Raw genomic sequence first — 12197 nt, 5'->3', positions numbered from 1 at the left:
AACCACATAAGTAGGGCTTAGGGCCTATGTGGAAGGGAGCCTGTTGTAGAAGTTGCCAATGCCCTGCTGGTAAGGCCTCAGTTCTCACTTTGTCTGTAGGAGGATAGCTTCATGCCCCTAGCTCTCACAACTCCCCTTTTTTGGTGACAGGTACTTTTTTGCCAGCATGTGGGCAGATCAGACATGCTGGCAGTTGACCTTCTCATGAGGTTAATCATCACCGAATGAGAGATAGGAGCTGGTGGATAAACACCCCAGGTCCCTTGCTCTTTGGATGAGCCAACTCTGAGATGTCTTCTACACTATTTCCCAGATATCCACACAAGGACTGAGTACAGTTTCCCAAGCAGTAAACTCATTAACGCATTTTTTTGGCTCCTTTCTCTTGCCTGTCTTACTTTTCTCCTCTTTTACCAGTGATTCCGGGGATCAACTCTCCTAAAGTTTATTTGCACATACCTGTGTTTTGGATTCTGCTTCTTGGAGAACTTAAAAAAAGACAAAGCCCTTTAGGCATGTTATCATTAAAAGAAAAACAAAAGTTTTAAAAAATAGATTTCCTTCAGTTTCAGCACCATAAGAAAGTCACCCAGGTGTCAGAATAGTAACTCCATGCTTGTATGGTAGGCTTGCAGACTTGAAGATCCAAGAGGAATTGTCATCCATCTATCAAGTATTTATTATCTATCCAAAATTTATTCACTGAGCTAGCCAGGCAACCAGTTATTTCGTCTATCTTCTTATTCATCAGAGAAATATTGAGTTGCTGCTCTCTTTCAGATATTGTGTTAATCACTAGAGACATTATTTGATCTTCACTCTCTAGAAGTTAAAAGAGTTATATTGAACAAATAATTAAAAGTTACTATGATAAATGGATCAATCAAGATATAATGCACCATTTGGAGAGCATAGAACAAGAATCATGACTTTATGCTGGTTGTGTTTACCCTTATTTTCCAATAATGTATAATTTGTTCCACAAACATGGTCCCAGGAATTTGAGCTACCTCTTCATAGACAAAGTGCTTGGCTGAGGTGTTCCCTGCTCCTTACACGGACTTTCTTGTTTCTCACCTCCTTTCATTGTTATCATGAACTTATTCCCTGAGCTCCAAACGTCACACTGTAAGAATATATGAGATAGAATATATATTAGTATGAAGCACTTTAGAAAATATGGTCTGTCATATCCTTCTAGTGTTCTAGTACCCAGGGGCTCTCATTCTATTTTCTGCCTCAAGGGAAGTCCCATGGTCTGCTATATTAGTCCATTTTCTATTATGATAACTGAACGCTGCGGACTGGGTAATTTATAAAGAAAATAAAGTTTTTTTTCAGCTCATAGTTCTGGAGCTGGTAAGTCCAAGAGCATGGCACTGTCATCTGGTGAGAGTATCCCATGGCAGAAGGGTAGAAAGTGGAGGTTAGTGAATGACACAGAGAAAGTCAATGGGGACTTACCTTACCCTTTTATCAGGAGTTCATTCCAGTGATAACTACCCCACTATCCAATAATGATATTAATCCACCTCTTAAAGTCTGTACCTCTTAATAGTTATAATGGCAAATAAATTTTAACATGAGTTTTGGTGGGAAAATTCAGATCCTAGCAGTCTATCCCTGGTCCCCTTAAACTCATGTCCTTCTCACATGCAAAATACATTCACTCCATTCAAACAGCTCCCAAATTGTTAACCTGTTTCAGCATCAACTCAAAACTCCAAACTCCAGAATCTCATCTAAATCAAATATAGGTAAGACTGTCATGGTTTGCCTCTGTGTCCCCACCCAAATCTCATCTTGAGTTGTAATCCCCATGTGTCAGGAGTGGGAGCAGGTGGAGGTAATCAAATCGTGGGGTGATTTCCTCCATGCCATTTTCATGATAGTGAGTGAGTTCTCAAAAGAGCTGATGTTTTTAAAATGTGGCACTTCCTCACTCTTGCACTCATTTCCTCCTGTAGCCTTGGGAAGAAGGTGTTTGCTTCCCCTTTGCCTTCTTCCATGATCATGTTTCTTGAGGCTTCCCCAGACATGAGGAACTGTAAGTCAATTAAACATCTTTCCATTATAAATTACCCAGTCGTAGGTATTTCTTTATAGCACTGTGAAATGGACTAATACAGAATCAAACATGATTTGTCTCAGGGTATATTTCTCCAGCTGTAAGCCTGATAAATAAAAAGTGTGTCTACTTCCAAAATATGGTGAGACAAATATAGGATAGACCTTCCCATTCCAAAAGGAAGACATAGGCAAAAAGAAAAGAGTAAAAGGCCCTACGTAAGTCTAAAATCCAAAGGGAAGACATTAATTTTTAAAGTTGGAGAATATGATCACCTGGGGCAAGAGAAAAAAAAAGCTGGAGTCCTTTGACTTCATGTCTTACTTCCTGGGCACACTGAAGGGACTGGAATATTGTGCCTGCAACTCTCCTAGGCTGGCATTGCATGCAAGTTACTCTACAGTTGTGGGGTCTTTGAGGTGGCCCTAACCCCATGTTTTCACTGAGTATTGCCCTAGTAAGGGCTGTCTGTTGTGACCCTCCACTCCCACACATGACTGTGTCAGGTGTCTGCCTAGGTTTTCACATGGTTTTCAGCATCCTGTACCATCCAGAAAGAGGAATCCATGCCTTCATGGCTCTTGCATTCTGCACACTTGCAGAATTAGCACCATATAAACACTACCAAGGCTTACCATATGTATCTTTCAGAGCAGTGGGATGAGCCATATTTGATCCCCTTTGAGCCACAGCTGGGGCAGACAAGGGCTGCTATACCAGAGTGCAGAAAACAAAGTAGCAAGGTAGCCTTGGACAGTAAGCCTGCAGAGGGTACCCTGTTCCTATTCCCCAGAAACATTCTGCCCTATTAGAGTTTGGGCCTTGATGAGAATGGCAGCCTGGAAGGTCTCTGAAATACCTTCAGAGTCTGTCTCCCATTGTCTTGATGAATATCATCTGCCTTCCTTCTATTCATGCTAATGTCTTTAGCAAACAGTCATTTGGCCTTACCCATACATACTTTCCTGTTCTTTTCACAGCCAGGCTATGAATTTTCCAAATATTTTCACTCTTCTTCTCATTTAGTTATAAATTCTGTTTTTAAATTATTCTCTCTTCTAGCTTCTTACTGTGAGCAGATGAAAGTAGTCAGGTAGCAGCAGCAGCCTGAATGCTTTGCTATTTAGACATTTCTTCTGCCATACATCCTAGTTCATCACTCTCAAATTTCAAACCTTCCATAAAGCAATTTTGGGCATGGATAAATTTCAGCCAAGTTATTTGCTATTTTACAACAAGAATAACATTTGGTCCAGTTTTTAATATCTTGTTCTTCAGTTCCATCTGAGACTTTGTCAGAGTGATTTTACTGTCCATATTATTTCTATCAACATTTTGGTCATGATCATTTAAATAATCTCTAAGAATATTCAGACTTTCCCTAGTCTTCTGATCAATCATTACAATCATCCTTAATGCTCCATTCACAGCAATATAGGTTTTTCTAGCCTGCTACCCCAAATTCTTGCAGACTCTGCCCATTACCTAGTTCCAAAGCTGCTTCCAGGTTTTCACATATTGTTATAGCTATGGTCCCACTTCTCCTTATCAATTTTCTGTCATAGTCTGTTTTATGCTGCTATCACAGAATACCATAGATGATATTTCATTATATTTTATTTATTTTCAGACAGGGTCTCACTCTGTCACCCAGGCCTAGGCTGGAGTGCAGTGTCTGGATCGTGTCTCACTGCAACCTCTGCCTCCCAGGTTCAAGTGACTCTCATGCCACAGTCTCTGAAGTAGCTGAAATTACAGGCACACACCAGCATGCCCGATAATTTTTGTATTTTTAGTAGAGATAGGATTTTGTTGTGTTGGGCCAGGCTAGTCTAGAACTCTTAGCCTCAAGTGATGCGCCCATGTTGGCCTCCCATAGTGCTGGGATTACAGGCATGAGACACTGCTCCCAGCCAATTTATTTTTAAAAACAAAGTTTATTCAGCTTATGGTTTTGGAGACTGGGAATTTCCAAGGATACAGTGCTGGCATCTGGCCAGGGTCATCCCATAGTGGAGGGGTATAAAGCAAAGGTGAGCACATGAGGCAGAGCAAATGGGGGACAAACACATTCTTTGATCAGGAGCCCACTACCATGGTAACTAACCCACTCTTGTGATCAGAATAGTGATCTATTCATGAGGGTGGAACTCTCATTACCTAATTATCTCTTAAAAGCCCCATCTTTAAATACTGCCACAATGACAATTAAATTTTAACATGAGTTTTGGTGGAGACATTCACAGCAACTGAACAACATGGATATAGCTCTGTAGGAGTTCATATTTACTTGTGATAATTAAAATCTGTTCCCTGTACTCCTATATCTTGGTCTTAATTCTCTGCACATGGGACTATACATACCCAATCTGTTACTTCTATTGTGCTTAAAGCACTCTATCCAGACCAGACGCGATGGCTTACCCTTGTAGTTCCAGTACTTTGGGAGACCAAGGCGGGTGGTTCACCTGAAGTCAGGAGTCCAAAACCATTCTGGCCAACATGATGAAACCCTGTCTCTACTAAAAATAGAAACATTAGATGGGCATGGTTGTACACACCTGTATTCCCAGCTACTCTACTCAGGAGGCTGGGATGGCAGAACTGCTTGAACCTGGGAGGTGGAGGTTGCAGTAAGCTGAGACCATGCCACTGCATTCCAGCCTGGCTGAGAGAGCGAGACTCTGTCTCAATCAATCAATCAATCAATCAGTCAATCAATTAGACTATCCAGTAATCCAGAAGTTTTAGTTTTTGGTTCTTTAGGCTAAAGATTCCAAGTTTCAGTGTCTCATTTTATCTTGTACATTTTTCTCTGAGCAGTCTTTAGGTATTTTTTTACCTCGTTTGAAGAGTGAGACCATTAAATGAATATATATTCAGATATGGCTCCACCATTTTAGATTAGAAGACAATGAGTATCCTTCTTGGTCTAGTTCTGGACAAACTTTAATCATCCCAAGGCTACTTTGGCTTTTATTTTTTTTCATCATGTGCTTCTCTTGACTCACGCCCAACTGCCATCAACTAAAACACCCAAATCTTCGTATATGTTGCTACTAATCCATGTTCCTCATTTAGTACTTGAGATTTTTTTTTCCTTTTTAGACTAAAGTTCAAAATTTGTCATTTTCTCTTTTAAAGTTTACCTCATTAAATTTATCTCATTAGTTCAGTCATTTAAAATCTTTATGGATGTACACAAATTATCTGGCTTAGCATTCCATTTAAAGCTGCATACGGCGTAAAAACTCTGTTATGCCATCAGGGCTCATATCCAATTGATTGATAAAAATGTTGAATCAATATATGACTTTTCATGTATGTGCACAGGGACAATCAAACATGGATAAGCAGATAAAATCATCCCTGCTTTTGAAGTGAGGGAACTAGGATTCAGAGAGTTTTGGAGTTCTGCTCAAAGTCACATTATTAATATGTGTGGCAAAGAGGCAATCTAAACTTATGTTTTTTGCTTTTCTATTACACTGAGATATCCATCCCTGGACACTTGGATAAGGAGGAATCAGTAGAAGAGTAAATAAAATGTAAGCCATGTGAGAATGATAAATATGTTAAGTTCTGATAGTGACTGTGGGAAAAATAGCATGGTACATTACTTCCTTAGTTTCCCTTTTCTACTATGGTGTATTTTTTTTTTCTCCTTACTTGCAAGTACCTATATCATCCTCAGAAAGCAGTTTCCTAACTGGTCTTCTTGAACCATACACCTACACAAACACACATCTTCTACAAGACATCGGAAAACAATGATGGGAAGAGCCTCTGATATAGTTTGCCTCTGTGTCTCCTCATCCAAATCTCATCTTATTTTTTTAAGAGTTCTAGGAATATAACTTTTTTGTCTCTCTTTTTCTTTTTTTTCTTTTACTTTAAGTTCTAGTGTACATGTGCACAACGTGCAGGTTTGTTACATATGCATACATGTGCCATGTTGGTTTGCTGCACCATTAACTTGTCATTTACACTTGGTATATCTCCTAATGTTACCCCTCCCTCCTCACCTATATATGTGGGCCCCATTGTGTGATGTTCCCCATCCTATGTCCATGTGTTCTCATTGTTCAATTCTCACCTGTGAGTGAGAATGTGCAGTGTTGGGTTTTTTGTCCTTGTGATAGTTGGCTGAGAATGATGGTTTCCAGCTTCATCCATGTCCCTATAAAGGACATGGACTCATCCCTTTTTATGGCTGCATAGTATTCCGTGGTGTATACATGCCACATTTCCTTAATCCAGTCTATCATTGATGGACATTTGGGTTGGTTCCAAGTCTTTGCTATTGTGAACGGTGCCGCAATAAACTTACATGCATGTGTCTTTATAGCTACGTGATTTCTAATCCTTTGGGTATATGCCCAGTAATGAGATGGCTGGGTCAAATGGTATTTCTAGTTCTATATCCTTGAGGAATCACCACACTGTCTTCCACAATGGTTGAACTAGTTTACAGTCCCATCAACAGTGTAAAAGTGTTCCTATTTCTCCACATCCTCTCCAGCACCTGTTGTTTTCTGACTTTTTAATGATCACCATTCTAACTGGGGTGAGATAGTATCTCATTGTAGTTTTGATTTGCATTTCTCTGATGGCCAGTGATGATGAACATTTCTTCCTGTGTCTGTTGGCTGCATAAATGTCTTCTTTTGAGAAATATCTGTTCATATCCTTTGCCCACTTTTTGATGGGGTTGTTTTATTTTTTCTTGTAAATTGGCTTAAGTTCTTTGTAGATTCTGGATATTAGCCTTTTGTCAGATGGGTGGATTGTAAGAATTTTCTCCCATTCTGTAGGTTGCCTGTTCACTCTGATGGTAGTTTCTTTTGCTGTGCAGAAGCTCTTTAGTTTAATTGATCCCATTTTTCAATTTTGGCTTTTGTTGCCATTGCTTTTGGTGTTTTAGTCATGAAGTCCTTGCCCATGCCTGTGGCCTGAATGGTATTGCCTAGGTTTTCTAATAGGGTTTTTATGATTTTAGGTCTAACATTTAAGTCTTTAATCCATCTTGAATTGTTTTTCATATAAGGTGTAAGGAAGGGATCCAGTTTCAGCTTTCTACATATGGCTAGCCAGTTTTCCCAGTGCCATTTATTAAATAGGGAATTATTTCTCCATTTCTTGTTTTTGTCAGGTTTGTCAAAGATCAGATGGTTGAAGATGTGTGGTATTATTTCTGAGGGCTCTATTCTGTTCCATTGGTATACATCTCTGGTTTGATATCAGTACCATGCTGTTTTGGTTACTGTAGCCTTGTAGTATAGTTTGAAGTCAGGTAGCAAGATGCCTCCAGCTTTGTTCTTTTGGCTCAGGATAGTCTTGGCAATGCAGGCTGTGTTTTGGTTCCATATGAACTTTAAAGTAGTTTCTTTTTCCAGTTCTGTGAAGAATGTCATTGGTAGCTTGATGGGGATGACATTGAATCTGTAAACTACCTTGGGCAGTATGGCCATTTTCAAAATATTGATTCTTCATATCCATGAGCATGAAATGTTTTTCCATTTCTTTGTGTCTCTTTTATTTCACTGAGCAGTGTTTTGTAATTCTCCTTGAAGAGGTCCTTCACATCCCTTGTAAGCTAGATTCCTAGATATTTTATTCTCTTTGAAGGAATTGTGAATGAGAGTTCACTCGTGATTTTGTTCTCTGTTTTTCTGTCATTGGTGTATAGGAGTGCTTGTGATTTTGGCACATTGATATTGTATACTGTGACTGTGCTGGTTCCTTATCAGCTTAAGGAGATTTTGGGCTGAGACAATGAGGGTTTCTTAATATACAATCACTTCATCCTCAAACAGGGACAATTTGACTTCCTCTTCTCCTGATTGAATACCCTTCATTTCTTTCTCCTGCCTGATCGCCCTGGTCAGAACTTCAAACACCGTGTTGAATAGGAGTGGTGAGAGAGGGCATCCCTGTCTTGTGCCAGTTTTCAAAGGGAATGCTTCCAGTTGTCAGCCATTCAGCATGATATTGGCTGTGGGTTTGTCATAAATATCTTTTATTATTTTGAGATACATCCCATCAATACCTAGTTTACTCAGAGTTTTTATCATGAAGTGCTGTTGAATTTTGTCAAAGGCCTTTTCTGCATCTACTGAGATAATCATGTGGTTTTTGTCTTTGGTTCTGTTTATATGATGGATTATGTTTATTGATTTGCATATGTTGAATCAACCTTGCATCCCAGGGATGAGGCGAACTTGATCGTGGTGGATAAGCTTTTTGATGTGCTGCTGGATTCAGTTTGCAAGGATTTTATTGAGGATTTTTGCATCAATGTTCATCAGGAATATTGGTCTAAAATTCTCTTTTTTTGTTCTGTCTCTGCCAGCGTTTGGTGTCAGGATGATGTTGGCCTTATCAAATGAATTTGGGAGGATTCCCTCTTTTTCTATTGTTTGGAATAGTTTCAGATGTAATGGAACCAGATCCTCTTTGTACCTCTGGTAGAATTCACCTGCGAATCCATCTGATCCTGGGCTTGCTTTGGTTGGTAGGCTATTAATTATTGCCTCAACTTCAGAGCCTGTTATTGGTCTATTAAGGGATTGAATTTCTTCCTGGTTTAGTCTTAGGAGGGTATATGTGTCCAGGAATTTATCCATTTCTTCTAGATTTTCTAGTTTATTTGCATAGAGGTGTTTATAGTATTCTCTGATGGTAGTTTGTATTTCTGTGGGATCAGTGGTGATATCTTCTTTATCATTTTTATTGTGTCTATTTGATTTTTCTCTCTTTTCTTCTTTATTAGTCTTGCTAGAGGTCTATCAATTTGGTTGATCTTTTCAGAAAAACAGCCCTGGATACACTGATTTTTTGAAAGTTTTTTTGTGTCTCTATCTCCTTCAGTCCTGCTCTCATCTTAGTTATTTCTTGCCTTCTGCTAGCTTTTGAATGTGTTTGCTCTTGTTTCTCTAGTTATTTTAATTGTGATGTTAGGGTGTCAATTTTAGTCTTTTCTGCTTTCTCTTGTGGGCATTTAATGCTATAAATTTTCCTCTACACACTGCCTTAAATGTGCCCAGTGATTCTGGTATGTTGTGTCTTTGTTCTCTTTGGTTTCAAAGAACATCTTTATTTCTGCACTCATTTTATTATGTACCCAGTAGTCATTCAGGAGCAGGTTGTTCAGTTTCTATGTAGCTCAGGAGTTTCAAGTGAGTTGCTTAATCCTGAGTTCTTGTTTGATTGCCCTGTGGTCTGAGAGACAGTTTGTTATATTTTCTGTTCTTTTACATTTGCTGAGGAGTGTTTTACTTCCAACTATGTGGTCAGTTTTGGAATAAATGTGATATGGTGCTGAGAAGAATTCATATTCTGTTGTTTTGGGGTGAAAAGTTCTGTAGATGTGTATTAGGTCCACTTGGTGCAGAGCTGATTTCAATTCCTGGATATCCTTTTTAACTTTCTGTCTCATTGATCTAATGTAGACAGTGGTGTCTTAAAGTCTCCCATTATTATGGTGTGGGAGTCTAAATCTCTTTTTTTGTCTCTCAGGACTTGCTTTATGAATCTGGGTTCTCTTGTATTGGGGGAATATATATATAGGATAGTTAGTTCTTCTTATTGAATTGATCCCTTTACCATTATGTAATGGCCTTCTTTGTCTCTTTTGATCTGTGTTGGTTTAAAGTCTGTTTTAACAGAGACTAGGATTGCAACCCCTGCCTTTGTTTTTGGTTTTCCATTTGCTTGGTAGATTTTCCTTCATCCCTTTATTTTGAACCTATTTGTATCTCCGCATGTGAGATGGGTCTCCTGAGTATAGCACACTAATGGGTCTTGACTCTTTATCCAATTTGCCAGGCTGTGTCTTTTAATTGGAGCACTTAGCACATTTAATTTAAGATTAATATTGTTATGTGTGAATTTGATCCTGTCATTATGATATTAGCTGGTTATTTGGTCATTGGTTGATGCAGTTTCTCCCTAGCCTCAGTGGTCTTTACAATTTGTCATGTTCTTGCAGTGGCTGGTATCAGTTGCTCCTTTCCATGTTTAGTTCTTCCTTCAGGAGCTCTTGTAGGGCAGGGCTGGTGGTGACAAAATCTCTCAGCATTTGTTTGTCTGTGAAGTATTTTATTTCTCCATCACTTACGAAGCTTAGTTTGGCTGGATATGAAATTCTGGGTTGAAAATTCTTTTCTTTAAGGACGTTGAATATTGGCCCCCACTCTTCTGGCTTGCAGAGTTTCTGCCAAGAGATCCACTGTTAGTCTGATGGGCTTCCCTGTGTGGGTAACCTGACCTTTGTCTCTGGCTACCCTTAACATATTTTCCTTCATTTCAACTTTGGTGTATCTGACAATTATGTGTCTTGGAGTTGCTCTTCTCGAGGAGTATCTTTGTGGCATTCTCTATATTTTCTGGATTTGAATGTTGGCCTGCCTCATAGGTTGGAGAAATTCTCCTGAATGATATCCTGAAAAGTGTTTTCCAACTTGGTTCCATTCTTCCTGTTACTTTCAGGCACACCAATCAGACATAGATTTGGTCTTTTCACATAGTCCCATATTTCTTGGAGGCTTTGTTCTTTTCCTTTTACTCTTTTTTCTCTAAATTTCTCTTCTTACTTCATTTCATTCATTTGATCTTCAATCACTGATACCCTTTCTTCTATTTGATCAAATCAGCTACTGAAACTTGTGCATGCATCATCTAGTTCTCATGCTATGGTTTTTAGCTCCATCAGGTCATTTGAGGACTTCTCTACACTGGTTATTCTAGTTAGCCATTCGTGTCCTCTTTTTTTAAGGTTTTCAGCTTATTTGTGATGGGTTTGAACATCCTCCTTTATCTCGGAGAAGTTTGTTATTACCAATCATCTGAAGCCTTCTTCTCTCAACTCATCAGTCATTCTCTATCCAGCTTTGTTCCACTGCTGGTGAGGAGTTCCATTCCTTTGGAAAAGAGGCACTCTGATTTTTAGAATTTTTAGCTTTTCTGCTCTGGTTTCTTCCCATCTTTGTGGTTTTATCTACCTTTGTCTTTGATGGTGGTCACGTGCAGGTGGGGTTTGGGTGTGGATGTCCTTTCTGTTTGTTAGTTTTCCTTCTAACAGTCAGGATGCTCAGCTGTAGGTCTGTTGGAGTTTGCTGGAGGTCCACTCCAGACCCTGTTTGCCTGGATATCATCAGCAGAGGTTGCAGAAGAGCAAATGTTGCTGCTAATCCTTCCTCTGGAAGCTTTCTTTCAGAGGGGCACTTGGCCTTATGAGGTGTCAGTCGCCCCCCTACTGGGAGGTGTCTCCCAGTTAGGCTATTTGGGGATCAGGGACCCACTTGAGGAGGCAGTGTGTCCTTTCTCAGATCTCGAACTCTGTGCTGGGAGAACCACTACTCTCTTCAAAGCTGTCAGACAGGAATATTTAAGTCTGCAGAAGTTTCTGCTGCCTTTTGTTTAGCTGTGCCCTGCCTCCAGAGGTGGAGTCCACAGAGGCAGGCAGGCCTCCTTCAGCTGAGGTGGGCTACACCCAGTTTGAACTTCACAGCTGCTTTGTTTACCTACTCAAGCCTCAGCAATGGCGGACACCCCTCACCCAGCTTTGCTGTCACCTTGCAGTTTGATCTCAGACTGCTGTGCTAGCAGTGAGTGAGGGTCCGTGGCTTGGAACCCTCTGAGCCAGGTGTGGGATATAATCTCCTTGTGTGCCATTTGCTAAGTGCAGAAAAGCATTGGAAAAGTGCAGTATTAGGATGGGAGTGTCCTGATTTTCCAGGTGCTATCTGTCACAGCTTCCCTTTGCTAGAAAAGGGAATTCCCCAACTTCTTGTGCTTCCAGGTGAGGTGATGCCCCATGCTTTTCTGTGGGCTGCACCCACTTGTCTGGCAAGCCCCAGTGAGATGAAACCGGTATCTCAGTTGGAAATGCAGAAATCACTTGTCTTCTATGTCATTCACACTGGGAGCTGCAGACTGGAGCTGTTCCTATTGGGCCATCTTTGTGCCACCCTCCAAATCTCATCTTAAATTGTAATCCCCATGAGTGATGGGAGGGAACTGGTTAGAGGTGATTAGATCACAGGGGCAGATTCCCCCATGCTGTTCTCATGATAGTGAGGGAGTGGTTATGAGATCTTATGGTTTAAAAGTGTTGGGTAGTTTCCCC

At 40.1% G+C, this 12197-nt stretch overlaps 1 pseudogene; it reads right to left on the bottom strand.

The window, feature by feature from the left end:
* Positions 1-12197, bottom strand: part of LOC129025698 (chromodomain Y-like protein) — a 107635-nt pseudogene that overhangs the window by 77728 nt on the left and 17710 nt on the right.

Source organism: Pongo pygmaeus, chromosome Y, assembly GCF_028885625.2.
Source record: "Pongo pygmaeus isolate AG05252 chromosome Y, NHGRI_mPonPyg2-v2.0_pri, whole genome shotgun sequence".
In the NCBI taxonomy this organism is placed as follows: Eukaryota; Metazoa; Chordata; class Mammalia; order Primates; family Hominidae; genus Pongo; species Pongo pygmaeus.
The sequence above is the reverse complement of the archived record's forward strand: the minus strand, read 5'-3'. Positions and strand labels throughout refer to the sequence as shown.